The sequence below is a fragment of the Pygoscelis adeliae genome, unplaced genomic scaffold, assembly GCF_000699105.1.
Source record: "Pygoscelis adeliae isolate BGI_AS28 unplaced genomic scaffold, ASM69910v1 Scaffold353, whole genome shotgun sequence".
Taxonomy (NCBI): domain Eukaryota; kingdom Metazoa; phylum Chordata; class Aves; order Sphenisciformes; family Spheniscidae; genus Pygoscelis; species Pygoscelis adeliae.
In genome coordinates, this window is record NW_008824445.1 from 1290223 (window position 1) to 1304280 (window position 14058).

At 40.0% G+C, this 14058-nt stretch overlaps 1 protein-coding gene across 1 annotated transcript in view; it reads left to right on the forward strand.

The window, feature by feature from the left end:
- The window catches only part of TMEM132C (transmembrane protein 132C), a 228134-nt gene that overhangs the window by 134799 nt on the left and 79277 nt on the right, over positions 1-14058 (forward strand). The gene's annotated exons all lie outside the window — the stretch shown is intronic.

Below are 14058 nucleotides of genomic sequence, written 5' to 3' on the forward strand. Positions count from 1 at the left end.
GCGTCAAACCTGGGCTCATTGAAGAGTATCATAAAATCTTTGGTGGACGCTGGGTTGGTTATTGCTTTCCAATGCATTTGGTTTGTACTATCATCAGGCATAGAAAACCTGAGCAGATTTTAACATTTGTATTCTGTGCCTGGGCAATACTAGACTTCTGTAAAGTGCAGAAATTTCTCTTGTCATGAGCAGCTCACTGATTCAGTGTATTTACACTTGATATCATTGCAGTTAGTAAGAGTTTCAGTGGACAGTTTGTGGGGATGGGTAAAGGGAAAGAAAAAATGTATCATTTGACCCTGCCAGAAGTAAAAACCAAAACAGTTTGAAAGGGAAGACATGGCTTTAGAACATGTAACGCTGACATGTAACAATGTATTTGCCACTGCGGAACTATAATAGTCAGGTTGTCAAACCCCAAATTAAATCTTCTCAATCCAATTTGCATAAAGTCTAATTAACCCATAAAAATATTTTTAGCACTAATTATGCAAATAAAAGTCAATGTTTTAATTAAAGCCTCTTTCATTTGGGTATGTAAACAGTCACTGTCTTCTGAAAGCATGACAAACCTAGGTTTGAATGAAATGTTTGTGTACAAGGAAGTTGGGTGGGGAAAACTGGGCACGTGTGTACTGAGATCCGGGTGGGAAAACGTAGGATGTAGTGGGCATTACAGTTACTAAGTTTCTAAGTGTCACTTGGAGGCCCCTGCGCAGCGCGCAAATACTCTATTAAGCTAATTTAATTTGGTTGAGAATTGCAAGTCCCTAATGGGATCTTTCTGGCTGCCACCAGCTTTTTCAGGCTAGTTTAAGCACTGCAGTTCATTTGGGTGATGGGCAGTTCTGTAGCAAGGTCAACGTAGATGAGTGGTACTGTTCTGGAGTTCCAGCATCAACACAGGCTAATCTTCTCTCTCAGCAAACTCAACCGACTCATAAATATGTTGGTTAATTTAAGCAGAGAGAGGTGTTTTTCACTGTCTTTGCAAAAGAGCTTCTGAAAAGCAAGTAAATGAAAGTTTGTAGTTCTTGAATGCTTTATGAACATTATTCACACAGCTTGTCAAGAAGATGACAGTATGTTATTTTCCTTTACATGACCAGTTATTTCTAGAACAGCTCAGAGAATCAGCTAGCAGGAAAGGAGAATGAAGGGTCTTCTACAGTTGTGCCTGATACCTCTGTTGCAACCAAGAGGAGCAATTTGGCTCTCCCCTTGTATTGTCACATGTCCCCAGTTGGTTGTGAAGTAAGTCAGAATATTACTTAAATTCATAATAGATTCTCGGTGCATTGGAGTGCTGCCTCCTACAAACTATTTTGTGGTAGCCAGATAAAACTGCATCCAGGATTCATTCTGGTCATAATGGGGAGAGTGATGTGTTGAGTTGTTAGGCACATGAACAGGAAGTTCTGGCCTTTCTCTATGTGCTCTCTTTTACTTGGGAATCTCCCTGATGCACCATGGAGAGCCATTGTACTCCTTCCCCTTCATATCCCTGGAAATAAATGCCCATAGTCAATAAAACTACTCATTTTCGTTGCCACGTTGCTTTTCTTTTCTTGCATATTTCTACTGTCGTTAGTGTGTGGATAGAATTACCTTAAACAAGCAGTTTATATCTGAATGCAACACCACTTAGCAGCTAATATACCTTTCACATCATATAAATAATAAAAAACAAGGGACCTATTTTAGATACGTCACATCAATAATTGTTTACCATTATGTTTTGAGAATTTAAGTGGGTCACGCTTTTTTACTTTTTTAAGTAATACTTGTTCTCTTTTAATTTGTGCTGCTAAAGCCAAGAGCCATAGCTTCTTAACTTACATTTATTCAGAAAGACTTTACCACTATAGCAAGTAACTGAAAACAGCTTGAAATCAGCAATGTTTGTGTGCCTCATAATGCAATTTGTGCTGAGATTCAAGTAGCTATTGATGAGGATAACAACAGTGTTGATTAGTGAAAACAAGACTACTGCTTGGTCACTTGTTTTCCCTTGTTTCTCGAGGAAAGCTGGTAGGTTTGAAATGTGTCCTCAGGGTAGATGAAGAGATATTTTTGTTTACTATTATAACCATTTCCATATCTTAGTCTTGCCTCTGTTTGGTTCCAGCCTAAGGCTTGTGTGGTTGATTTATGATTACCACATCTACCCTGAGAACAGTTTCAGTAAAAGGGCTCGTATTTGCTGTGTAGCTTATTCTGGATTGCCACCACAGGGTATGAGAGCTGTTCCAAGACAGAGCAAGGGTTATTTTTAACCTAAGTAATTTTCATTGTCCTTTTTTTTTTTTAATTTTTTTTTATAGCATACCTCCACCAGCTGGTATCCTGTCAGCTGTGGGGATGAGAAAGATGGATTAAGGGCAGGAGCGAGGAGGGTTAGGGGAATTTCTTAAGCTGGCTTCTCTGCCAAAGCCAGAGCATCCTATAACTGTGGAATCAAGAACTAAGAAGCAGCAACTGGCACTAACCTAGGCCTAACTCCTCTTGCTCCTGCAAACCTGGACGTGGGCTGTAACAAGCTGCCTGCAGGCTGTTCTTGGGCTGATGTTTCTGCCCATGGATGTTATACTTTGTTTGCGGAGGAATGGAGTCACCCAGTGCTTTTGATTTCTGTCAACCGGGTAGAGAAACTGAGTGTGGGAGAACGGAGAGACAGTTAGAAAAACTGACATAACGGAAAACTGCTGTGATGTAGCGCTTTATCCTCTTGGCCTTGAACCTTTTGAGAGGCCCGTGGGCTTACAGCTCTCCAGCCATCTGTCTGATAAAGAGGCAGACTCGGGAAGAGTGCTTCCAGATGTTACGTTTATGTTTCAGACTGTGTCACAACCACTTATTCCCCCTGCCACACGCGCACACTTTTTTTTAGTTGTTTGTTGTTTTTTTTAACACTGTCTGGGTGTCATTGCATTCACATGGAAACAGCTAATGATGTTACCAGGTTGTGTTTCATATCATTGGGGCCTGGAGGAAAGCAACAAAGCTGTTACAATTCTGTGCAGGTCCTTCCTCTGTCTGGCAGCACCATATGCTGCCAAGGGATGTCAGTGAAATGAATTCTCTTGTGATTGAAAAATAAAGGTAAAGCGTATATGTACCACATGCCTCAAACTTGGAAAACTGTAAGCCACGTGGTATGTGTGCGTGTGTGTCTGGCTATACGCGAAGACAGTCAGTCTGTGCCCTATATATGGACACAGAGAAGAGAATTCACACATTACGAGCAGGGTGTTACTAATTTTTTTAGAATCTGGGTCATCTTCCCCTGGCACAGTTTTGGGTCAGAGTGGTTTGTAGAGCTCAGCAGAGTGGCAGTGGTGCCTGCTGACCTCAAAACCTTGCAGTCTGAGCAGAGGATTTCACCAGTTTTCACAGTCTGAGCAGAGGACACCAGTTTTCACAAGGATTTGGAGGTTTGGTGCTCATGGGTCAGGATTTTTTCATTACAGTTGTTTATCCTTCTGACTGATAATTGAGGCAGGATCAGAGCTGAGATGGCACATGCCACTACTGTGTAGTAGATGCTTGGGAAGTTGTATACTTCTTCAGGAGGTCACGTCTGTGTCTGCAGAAACTGATTTGTACAAACTGTAGAGATACTTTGGGAGGAAGACATCAGCAGTGGATTTCTTTTACCATTGAACCCCCAAAAAGAAACGATTTCCATTAATTTATGAGAAAGTCACATATGAACAAGCATTATGGCCTCCTGAGTATTTTGGTTCAAGCATCACGCAGGTTTTGGTGCAAATTAGGTGCAGTCTTTTAGGCTGCTAGCAAATTACCAGTGCAACCCTCAGAGCTTCCAAGGTGAGTCATTCCTGTGATGTCTATCTGTCTGCTTAAAATGACACATGGGAATGTATGCATGTAGCTGTCAATAACAGTATCGGGAATAATACAGCTAAGCCTTTACCTACTGCTTTAAAGATCCTTTCCCTCCACCCTTTCTCATCTGATTTCCCAAATAATTTGTCTCTGCCTGCTGTCTTTGCATTTTAAGATTTCTCTTTATGTTAGGATGCCTGCTTCAGGTCAAATTAGGGCACAGATGTCTCCAGCGTACGGTTTAGGTGCCAAAGATACACTGGACATCTGCACATATGGTGGAGGATCAGCCAGACAGTTTGTCTGCACAAGCTGTCTTGAGAGGGAATATTTGTTTCTTATGCCTGTCTTACTGGGTACTTGTGGGAGCGGGGCAACTTGTTGAACCTTATGAATCCTGAGTGGTTTTAACTTAATGGGCAGCCCTCGCTTGCATTAAGGAAAAGCGAATTCCATGGGAGCCCTCAGGGACAAGGACTCTCACTGAGCCTGAAGGACCCTTTCTTTTCAATACTTTCAGTAATGCAAGTTCAAGAAGGATCAAATTTGAGATAACTATAGCAATTGTCATGGCAACAACATACATCTGTCTAGCTTTCATCTAGCACCTACCACTGCAAGGCCCTGATCCATAACTAGAGTGTTGGCCCTACCATAATCCAAATAAATAACAACGCTATTATCGGCCAATTGTTTCAATAGACATTTGTGTTTAACTTGTCATCAGCATAAATACCTGCTTTCTAACAGATAAAGGCTGAGTCAGAAAACCAGCAGGGTCTGCACAAGTGTTATGGAAGATACTAAACGGAAAGTATTTTCTTTCTTATCAAGTATGTTGCAACATTTTCTCTTCTGTTTTAAATTCAAAGCAAGATATAATCTAAGATAAGGTTTTTGAAAGCCTGTTGTTAGGCACTGTTGAAATGAATTTTCATGTTGGATTTCAACAGAACCAGTGTTAGACTCGGTTCTGACCATTCAAAAAATACTACATTAGCCTTTATAGGTAACTTAACATAGTATTAGCCAAGGAATAAGGCATTGCCATGAGTTTTCTCTCCAAGAAAAGAAATTAATTAATAGAGATGATAAAATACATGAAATGAGATCTATCCATGATCTCTACAGAAGTTCTAGCCCAGTTCCAATAAATTAATTTTTTTTTTTTGTCTGCTTTGGTGTTCCTGGGTCTGTTGGGAAGCAGAAGGGCTGAAGCACCAAGAGAAAAGTCATTCTTCACATATTTCTTGCCCATATGAAAGCATCAAATCTGTTTGCTCAGCGAATCTGTATAGTTTGGAAAAGCTTTTTACATGCTTATCAAAACCAAATGCTGGAGGCTTAGCCAATGCATGCAATAACCCAGCCTTGCTGAGAAAGCTGCCTTGCTTGCCGTCAGTGCCTTCTCTGCTTTCCGGTCAGGTTGGATATATTGTTTTATTTCATTATTATGTAAATAGAGCAGAGCCCCACACGTATTAAACTGAATAGGATGTGCAGTCATGGAATAATGGGACAACAGCTTTATATCCTTTCCAAATTGATAGATGGGTTCAATAATAACTGTAATTCCTGATGTCCAGGGTGAGATTATTTTTTGATATCTGACAAAGTAATAATTTCTCAGAGAGTGACTAGAAAACATACAGTCTACTTTTCAGCCTTTGACTTATGTCTGAGCATGTGTTTTGCAGAGCTCATGGAATATACAGTAGGAAAGGCTGGCTGTCCCGCTTGCATCTTCTGCCGAAAGCAGCTGTGTTCTTGCCTCTTCCACACAGCAATCCCTATTGCTTTCCATTTTAATAAGCTGTAATTTATAGCGAGGTTATCCGTGAAAATCTCCTTCTGATGCAGCACATTCATGGACTGATACTTCTGTTAATTTTTTCTCTTTGCACTTTAAATCGTGAGTTCTAATTTGGAGTGGGGTCAGCTCTTATTTATCTGTGACAGTTGGCATGGTTTGGATGTTTTAGCAGCTATTGTAATGCAGCCTTCCTTGTGATTTGGAGGCAGTGGAAGATAGGAGACAAAAGATGCAGAATTGGGGGGGAGGAATTTGTGCATGTGTGTTTTTTCTCACACTGTCTTTGAAGCAGAAACATCTGCTGAAAGCCATAAACAGCTGAGTTCAGCAATACCACATCATGCTGCCAAGCAACTCTGCTTTCCTCTGTAACTTTCACAGCAGAGGAAATAAATCAGTCAGGCAATAAAGAATGAAGAAAATTTAGGAAAAAGTGCCAAAAGCCAAACCTTTCTAGAATAAAGTGAATAAGATCTTTGTTAGTATTCAGCGGAGCAAACTGAAATATGTTTGTTACACACGTAAGCCCTCTGTACCATTGCTGCTTGAGGAATTTCATAACTTCTCTGAACTCAAGACGCTTAAAACTGGTCAGGAGAGACTGCTGGAAAATAGGCTGCAATCTCATACAAGAGAATTAGATGATTTTAAACATTTTTCCGATCTCATGCCTCTGTCAGATCAGTAGCAGCTAACCAGCTGACAGTGGTAAAATATCACCGTTTCTCTGGGACCTTTACCTTTCCTTAGACAGAGCACAATATGTTAGACAGGTGAACCATTTGTTTCTGCACTGACTTACTGCGATTTACTTTTCCACTCAGTTACTTTAGTTTGATGAGTTACTGCCTCTTTATAGTACAGCTAAAAATATCTTCTCTATTTCTTTCTTTTGTTATATAATAATGGTGACTGCTCTATGAGACAGGTGGAAAATTATTATATAGATGCTAAGTCTTTGTTGTAAGTCTTACAAGTTAAGCAAGGTTGGTAAGAAAACCAGCAGATCATGGTAACTGCTGACTCGGAGGATTTTACTGCGTGTTGCTGGTGCTGTGGGCTCCCTCCTGCCTGCTCGTAGCAGAGCTGTCCCTCCAGTCACCACTCCTGGCTGTCACTTTGGTTCAGATCATTAAGTTCAATTCCCAGTTGACCTGTGTATGTAATTTAAGTGATGTTACTTGTGTACCTGCAGCGAGGGATAGTTAAACACTACTCTTGCTGCCTTCTCCGTTCAGAGGCCACATCGTCTTTTGTTGTTGTACCTCTCACCAGGCCTAAATAATAGAAAGACAGAACTGGGGTGTTTTTTACACACTGCATTTTTTTTTCTCTCTTTTTAAAATTCAAAATGAGTTTAAGTGCATTTCATTAGCCTCTGCCATTACATCCACCGCATATCATCCAGTTGGAGATAGTTGTAATGAAAAAATAATTTTATAAGCACATTAAAATTATCACTTAAAATCACTTATATGATTGATACAGGGTTTATAGAGGAAGTTGAGTCTTCATAAACACTTGGCAGACCTAACTGTTGTCTCATTAGCACCAGTTTTACATTGGTTTAGCTCCACTGGGTTGAATTAAATTAATCTGCTGATTCTCACTTTTGTAATTTAAACCAGGATCAAGCCTTACCCGATCATAAGACGTTTGTTTAAACTTATTTGCAGTATCCAGTTCTGTGATTACGAATATATTGGTTTGAATGCCAAACCAGCATGAGGTCCTAAACTCGAACAGTTTGAAGACCTGATTTGGCAGGTGGTGTTAGTGCATCAGTCCACACACATCTCGGGTGTAAAAAACCTTGCTCTTCTTCAGTTATCTTCTTAGAGAAACGCTTGCAATAGCTGGGCTGGTAACAAATACAGCTCTTGTCCTACAACTCCCTAGTATTTTTTTCAATATTTCCATGCGTTCTTGTCTGTGTCCATCCATCTGCTGTCTCTCTTCTGCTATACTAGTAGGCTTGCTGAAGCAGGCAGCGTGTTCATTATTTGTACAATATGCAGCAGGGTCCTAGCCTATGACAAGGCTCCTACTCTTAATGATAAATAATCACCTCCTTTATTGGGTTAATTCTGTGTCTCTGCTTGAAAATAGTTGAATGGATCCATTTTCTGGTGTGATGCATGTTTGAAACTTTTGCAGGCTGATACGGGGATAATACTAATTTGTTGCATAACTACTAATAGGCCACGTTACCAGTGGTTCAGACTGAATGAAGCGGCATCGTTATTGTTCTGCAAACACCTTACAGCACTGTTAGCAAACACAACAGTTTATGTAATTCAGGCTGGACATAGCACGTCTCAGCAAAACCAAGGACTTCTCACGTTCTGTTATGATGGATTCCATTCAATTCCCCCTGCACATTTTACGTAGGAGGTACAGAGAATACATGCTTTTACAAGCTTAGAAAGTAAAAATCTTTGTCTGTTGTAGACAAAGCAACTCCTGTAGTCTAAAAAACTAGCTTGCATCAGCGATCATTGCAGTTCTCTACACATAAATGTCTTACACAAGAAAGAGTAGTTACTCTATTGGTTTCTATAACTCATCATTTGCAAGTCATAATTTATCTACAATTCAGGCTGCAGGGAGACCTCTGGTATTTCACATTCTGGAAATGAAGATCTTGTTTTTCTTCACTATCACTTCATGGTGAATATCAGCAAATACTGACATTTTAAAAGGCAACCTCTTTTTTCAGAGCTGTGCAGCCACAGTCCCTTAAGTGTATATCAGTGTAGAATTTGTCTTGCTGTGTCAAGTGCTTGTATGAATCACCTGGTTTGAGTTGGGTTTTGTTACATGAATTGGTGGGTCAGAGGGGACATAGGAAGTGTTTGGAGGATACTGTATATTTCCTGGCAATTGAACAAGGTAGAGGTGGGCTGCTCTTTTGAAAGGTAGTAGATGTCTGTGAGTTCTCAAAAAAATCAGTTATGATCCATCAAATCCTGGCTAAATAAGACCCCTGGGGTTCTGTTTCTTTCAGTAGATGATATTGGATGATTAAGACCTGTAAGCGTATTCTTCTGTGACACTTTAAAAATTAACAATGAAAAATGAAATGGGAGTAGCAGTGTTGTACAAAAGTTGCCGCTGATTTTTGAATGCACTTTTTCCTTAAGCAAGGAAATTCAGTACTTTTTCCTGGAAAAATCTGTGATGTGTTCTTACTATTTTGAAGGGTCAGAATGAGAAGTGTCAACAGCTGGTATAAATCAGTGTAGATCTGCTGAAACAATGTATACCAGTTTGTCCCACTGTAATTCACAAAGAACTCATACAACTTTCCTGTTACTACTTTGCCAACATGGTAGTAATTTCATGGGGAAATAAGTTTGTTAAAGAAAACTGAGATGCTGTTTACTGTTGTAGAGAGTTTTTTGGATAGATCAATGCTGAATTCTTCGTTACTTGCTAGGAATTTCAGTTCCAGTTAAATTTACAGGGAAGAAACCTTAGCTTCATTGAAGTAAATGGCAAAATTTCCTTTGCAGTCTGAATTTCACCCCAAGTTTAGATTAAATTTTTACTCTTCTCTCCTTCCTTCTTTCTGACATACAGCTCAGAAAACAAGACTAGAGTAGAATATTTCAATTGGAAGGGACCTACAACGATTATCTAGTCCAGCTGCCAGATAATCTCTTTCCTGTTCAAGGCTGTGAACAGCAGCTTGCATGCTCCCCTTCCATGTGTATACCTGCATACATGATGGTAATTATCACAAAAGGAGTTTTAAGTAGCACCCCATTGATTTTTGGTTCCCATGCTGCAAATTAATGGACTGAGCATGCACTCTTTGTAATCACACTAGTAGAAATTCAATAATGACTCTGCCAGAGTACTTGAGTGACCTCAGTCACTGAATTCATTCCTATTTCGACTATTTTTAATGAGACTGGCATATTTAGCAATGCCATCGGATGGTTTGAAAGCAAGGAGCCCTATCAACCAAAGCATTACTGATAGACCAGCTAACAAGAATTTATATGTTTATATCTGTTCTCTTACCCAAAATAGTTTGCAGCTTCTGTGTGGCAATGATCATTGGAAGGTACTAAGAAAAAGAAATTTCTGATGCATATAATCTGCATGAAGTATTCCATTATAACTACTAGATTTCAGCCAAGTCAGAGCTCAGCAAGTACCACTGACAATCCCCAAATGGATATAATCTCACTGGTTAGTTTAGCAATTGTTCAGCTATGTTTAGAGGTTTTAATTGTATTTGATTATCGTTTCTTATGGCATTTTTGTCATCTCTGAAGAAGTGTAATAGGATGATGAGGCTCTCCACTTGGAGATGGTATTTGTCAATTTTCATCTTGAGAAATGTTCAGAAATTTCATGAGACTGACTGGGGAGGAATATTTAAAGGCCGATCTTGTTTATTGCTGCATAAAAAGTTTGGCTATCCATACTTGCGCAGTTCCACAGTTTGGTTATACCCACTAGGATTTCCTCACAAGGAGCTAGTAAACTCCTATGCATTACAGATGAACACTATTTAAATGCATAGTAAATACAAGCCGTTCCTAACAGTACTCCTACTTAGAAAAGGTAACGTAGAAATGCCATGGTAAGTGTAGGGGACTTGATCACTAAAAATTGGCTAGAAACTCAGCTTTTGCTAACATTACTCCCAGAACCATCCGAGAAGGGGATTGTTGCCATGTTCTGTTAATCAAAGCTGTATGAATTATTTTGACAGGCAGCCTCTCCTTCTTTTTTCAGTATTCCTGGGGCTGGTAGAATTGCTGAGGTGAGATGAAACACGTAGTCATCAAACATCATATAATTGCCACATCCTTCAGTGATGTAAATCAGTAGAGATTTGTTGTGGTTCACTGTGGACCACATAGAAATTCACCATGTGGGTTTATTAAAAAAAGATACCCAGAGTCATAGAACAGACTTTCATTTAGAGCAGAACTCAGGACATGTGAGGGCAGTGGTTTTACACACCCCACTGACCATGTTGTGCATAAATAGGTTCTGACTTTATATATGTTTGAAAAGTGTGAACTCTTCACCGTTACCTGCTCCTGGAGGAATACTGATTTCACTGGCTTTGCTTTGAGTGCTACACCTCAACAACTGGTTTTGAAAAGATGTGTCTGTGATTGGCAATAGAAGAACTTACGCTTTTTTCATAGGAGTTAATACCTGACTATCGGGACAGAAGGAAATAACCAGGTTTTTAATTTGGAGCCTGATTCAGCACAGAAGGAAATAACCAGGTTTTTAATTTGGAGCCTGATTCAGCACAGAAGGAAATAACCAGGTTTTTAATTTGGAGCCTGATTCAGCATTCAGTGAAGTTTGGAGAAGACTGTCCATTAGCATTGAGTCCTGGTCTTGATGAACAACTTTAGAACAGCTTGTACATCCTAAATACATTTAAGAATACAACTGCTAACTATGGACACCACTGAGCATAAGTTAATTGCTGCCTGAAGGACAGAAGATCAAAAATATATCCTTTCAGCAACTCTCAGTTGTTTTTTTCAGGTTTTCCCACACAAGTCCTTTTAGAGCCCTCTTTTTAGAGCTACTCAATGTGCAGGCTCTTCCTTCTATTTTCTTTTTTCAAGAACATTTACCACTTCATCATGTTCTGTTTTTACCATCCTTACTAACTGAAGGTTTGGGATGAAATTTGTTACTGATTCCTGGTATAATGACAACATCTGCTGCAGGATATGCTTTATGTCTTCCAGGCTGGATTTGGGCCTTAGTGTCTCTTTGTACCCTGTGAAATACCCTGGCAGAGATTTTTCTAGTCTGTCTTTTATGGGACTAGTGGGTTTTCTGTGTAATGATACCCCCTTTCGCAGCCACTGGGGAGATTTGCATTAACTGTTGAGTTCTCTCACAGTATTAATCAAGTCTTAGTTTGGAATTACGGATACTGGAAGGGGGGAGAGTTTGTGGTGGTTTCCCCTTGTGTGGGTAATACAGCAGCATGCCTTTCACATTAGGAGCTTTAACATTTGTGTGTGTGAATATATATTTTTTTTATTTGTATTTGCAAGGCGTATAATGTCAAATTGTCATCATGCCAGTGATCTATTTGTTCCTTTGCCAAGTTCTCAAGTCATTTCCTAGGTTGCTAGAAAGGATATTCCTCTTTTCTACAGTTCTTCAAATTTAGCTGTGGACGGAAGAAAAATCAGGCATCCAATTCTACCCTCAGTGTGCACCAAGCAGCCACTGGCAGCAGCTCCCATGGGGAGATCAGTAGCCAGCTGTGGGAGTCCAGTGTTTTATTCCTTTCTTCTTGAGATCATCTGAACCCACGTGGTCCTCCTTCTAAGAAAGCACATACAGCTCTTGCTGGGGTCTCATGAGCAAGATGAGATAACTGGCTGGAGCACATTATAGGCTCCTTCGGGCCCGTGGCCTGGCTCACTCCCCATAAAAGTTGGATACAGAGGAAGGGAAGATTTGCACTTGGGTCACACGCTGACCCAAGTGGAGCAAGGATGCAGCATGGACATGCACAGACACGAGCAAGAGGGTGCTTCCAGGCCCTACAGTTTGGCTCTGACCCACATATTGGATGGATAGGTGCTTTAACTCCCAAAGTGCAGTAAATCATTTGAATTCATCAATATGTATCATATTTTCTGTGGTTCCAGTTTTGAGTTCCCCATGTACCTTAGACAGAGAGAGAAGACTTAGTTCCAGTGACACTCTCTCAAGATAAAAACCCCAGCCTATTTGGAGTAAACAGTTGACTGAAGTATTTGCCAGGCTCTATTATAGCTCTTCCTACATTCTGTAAAATTATTCACATATATACAAGCGTGAGTTCATTTTGCCAGGAAGCAAGACCATTAATCCTGCCTACCTTGAAGACATGTCTTTGTGGACTGTGGTGGGTGACTTAACTGTTGAGATTACTTAGATTGTTGGAGACTTCATGCCTTTGTAATGTTAATGACTGCTGAGTGGCTCAGCCCTGTGTGAGACGTTTTTCTTATATTTAAGAATATTTTTCTATCTGTTTTTTCTTATATTTTCTTATATTGCTCTATGTTTATATTTAATTTCTTGTATTTCTTATTTTATTATAAATTTAATTTTTTTTTCTTATAATAAATCCTCTCATAGGGGGATTTGGTTTCTAAAGAGTTAAATGCTGCACGCTATTTTACTCATGAGCCAATTGAATCAGATAATCTGCTGTTTCCTGAGTAATGTCAAAGAGTGTACAGAAAGATCTTTTGTTCCAGTGAAGATGCTAAAGAGGGTTTGAAGATTCCTTTCTATGCAAATTCTTGACATGAAAGTTTTACAGTATGTACCCAACAAGATTTAGAAATGCTGCTTTTTAAACATCGATACGTATAATTAGTCAGTAATTGTTGACATCTAATACTCTCTTTAGGGTGTTTATTAGAACTGTTCCAGATACCCCTGAAGACAGATTCAGAAAAGCGTGTAAACCCTTTAGTTTTATAGTTGCTGACGGTTTTTCATCCTAAGCAGGGAAAGGGGTGGGCTTTTCCTAGGCACTGAAGTGCTGAGGTTCTTGCCCCTAAAGTTCAAGAGCTATCAGCTACTGATAGTAGTTACCAACTTGTTTCTATAGGACCCCAGCCTGGTCTGTGCTTCATTAGCGGACATCTTCCTCTTCCCAACAATGTAGCTCCCTCATTTCACACATACAAAGCAGAATTGTGCTCCTTGTAGACACCTTTTTGTTTCCACCTTCTTGATGGGTAAGTGCTATCTGTTTTGTTATTGGAGTCTAACAGCCAAAATTCTCATGTGTGGAAATATCTGCGTGAGCGAGAATGAGCATGAATGATTGTGAGGGATCAAGGACAAGGAACAGACAGCTCTGAAACACTCACTGTGGAGCTCATGGGAAACTGGTTTGCAGCCTGCTCGTGTTACTTGCTTCTCACTGTGCAAAACATGCACTAAACACGAAGAGTGCAGAGCTCGGGTCTTCATATCCCAAGGCTTTTCCATAGCTCAGAGCCTAAAACGCTCTACAGATTAGCCCTGAACTGTGCGCTAAGTCACCAGACCCTGTGTACCTTGTCTCAGCAGTGAGGATTTGAAGAAAAAAAGAATCAGAGGGGCTAATTAGCTGGGTCACCAAGTGGTCAGGCTTGGCAGGACTGTAGGGAGGAGAAGCACTCTGTAACTGTGAGTAGGATAGAAGCAGAGAGGTGCTTGTGCAGACCAAATCTCTCCTGAGCCTTTAAAGTTTTCTGTCTCTAATTAAAATCAAGTGAGCATTTCAGCTTATGTCTTCCATGTCTCTGTATTACTCTTTCTCAAATCTTAATGCTTCTGACTCCAATAGCCAAAACCTCTCAATTATTGTCACACTCTGAGTAGCTTAATGACAATAATCCTCT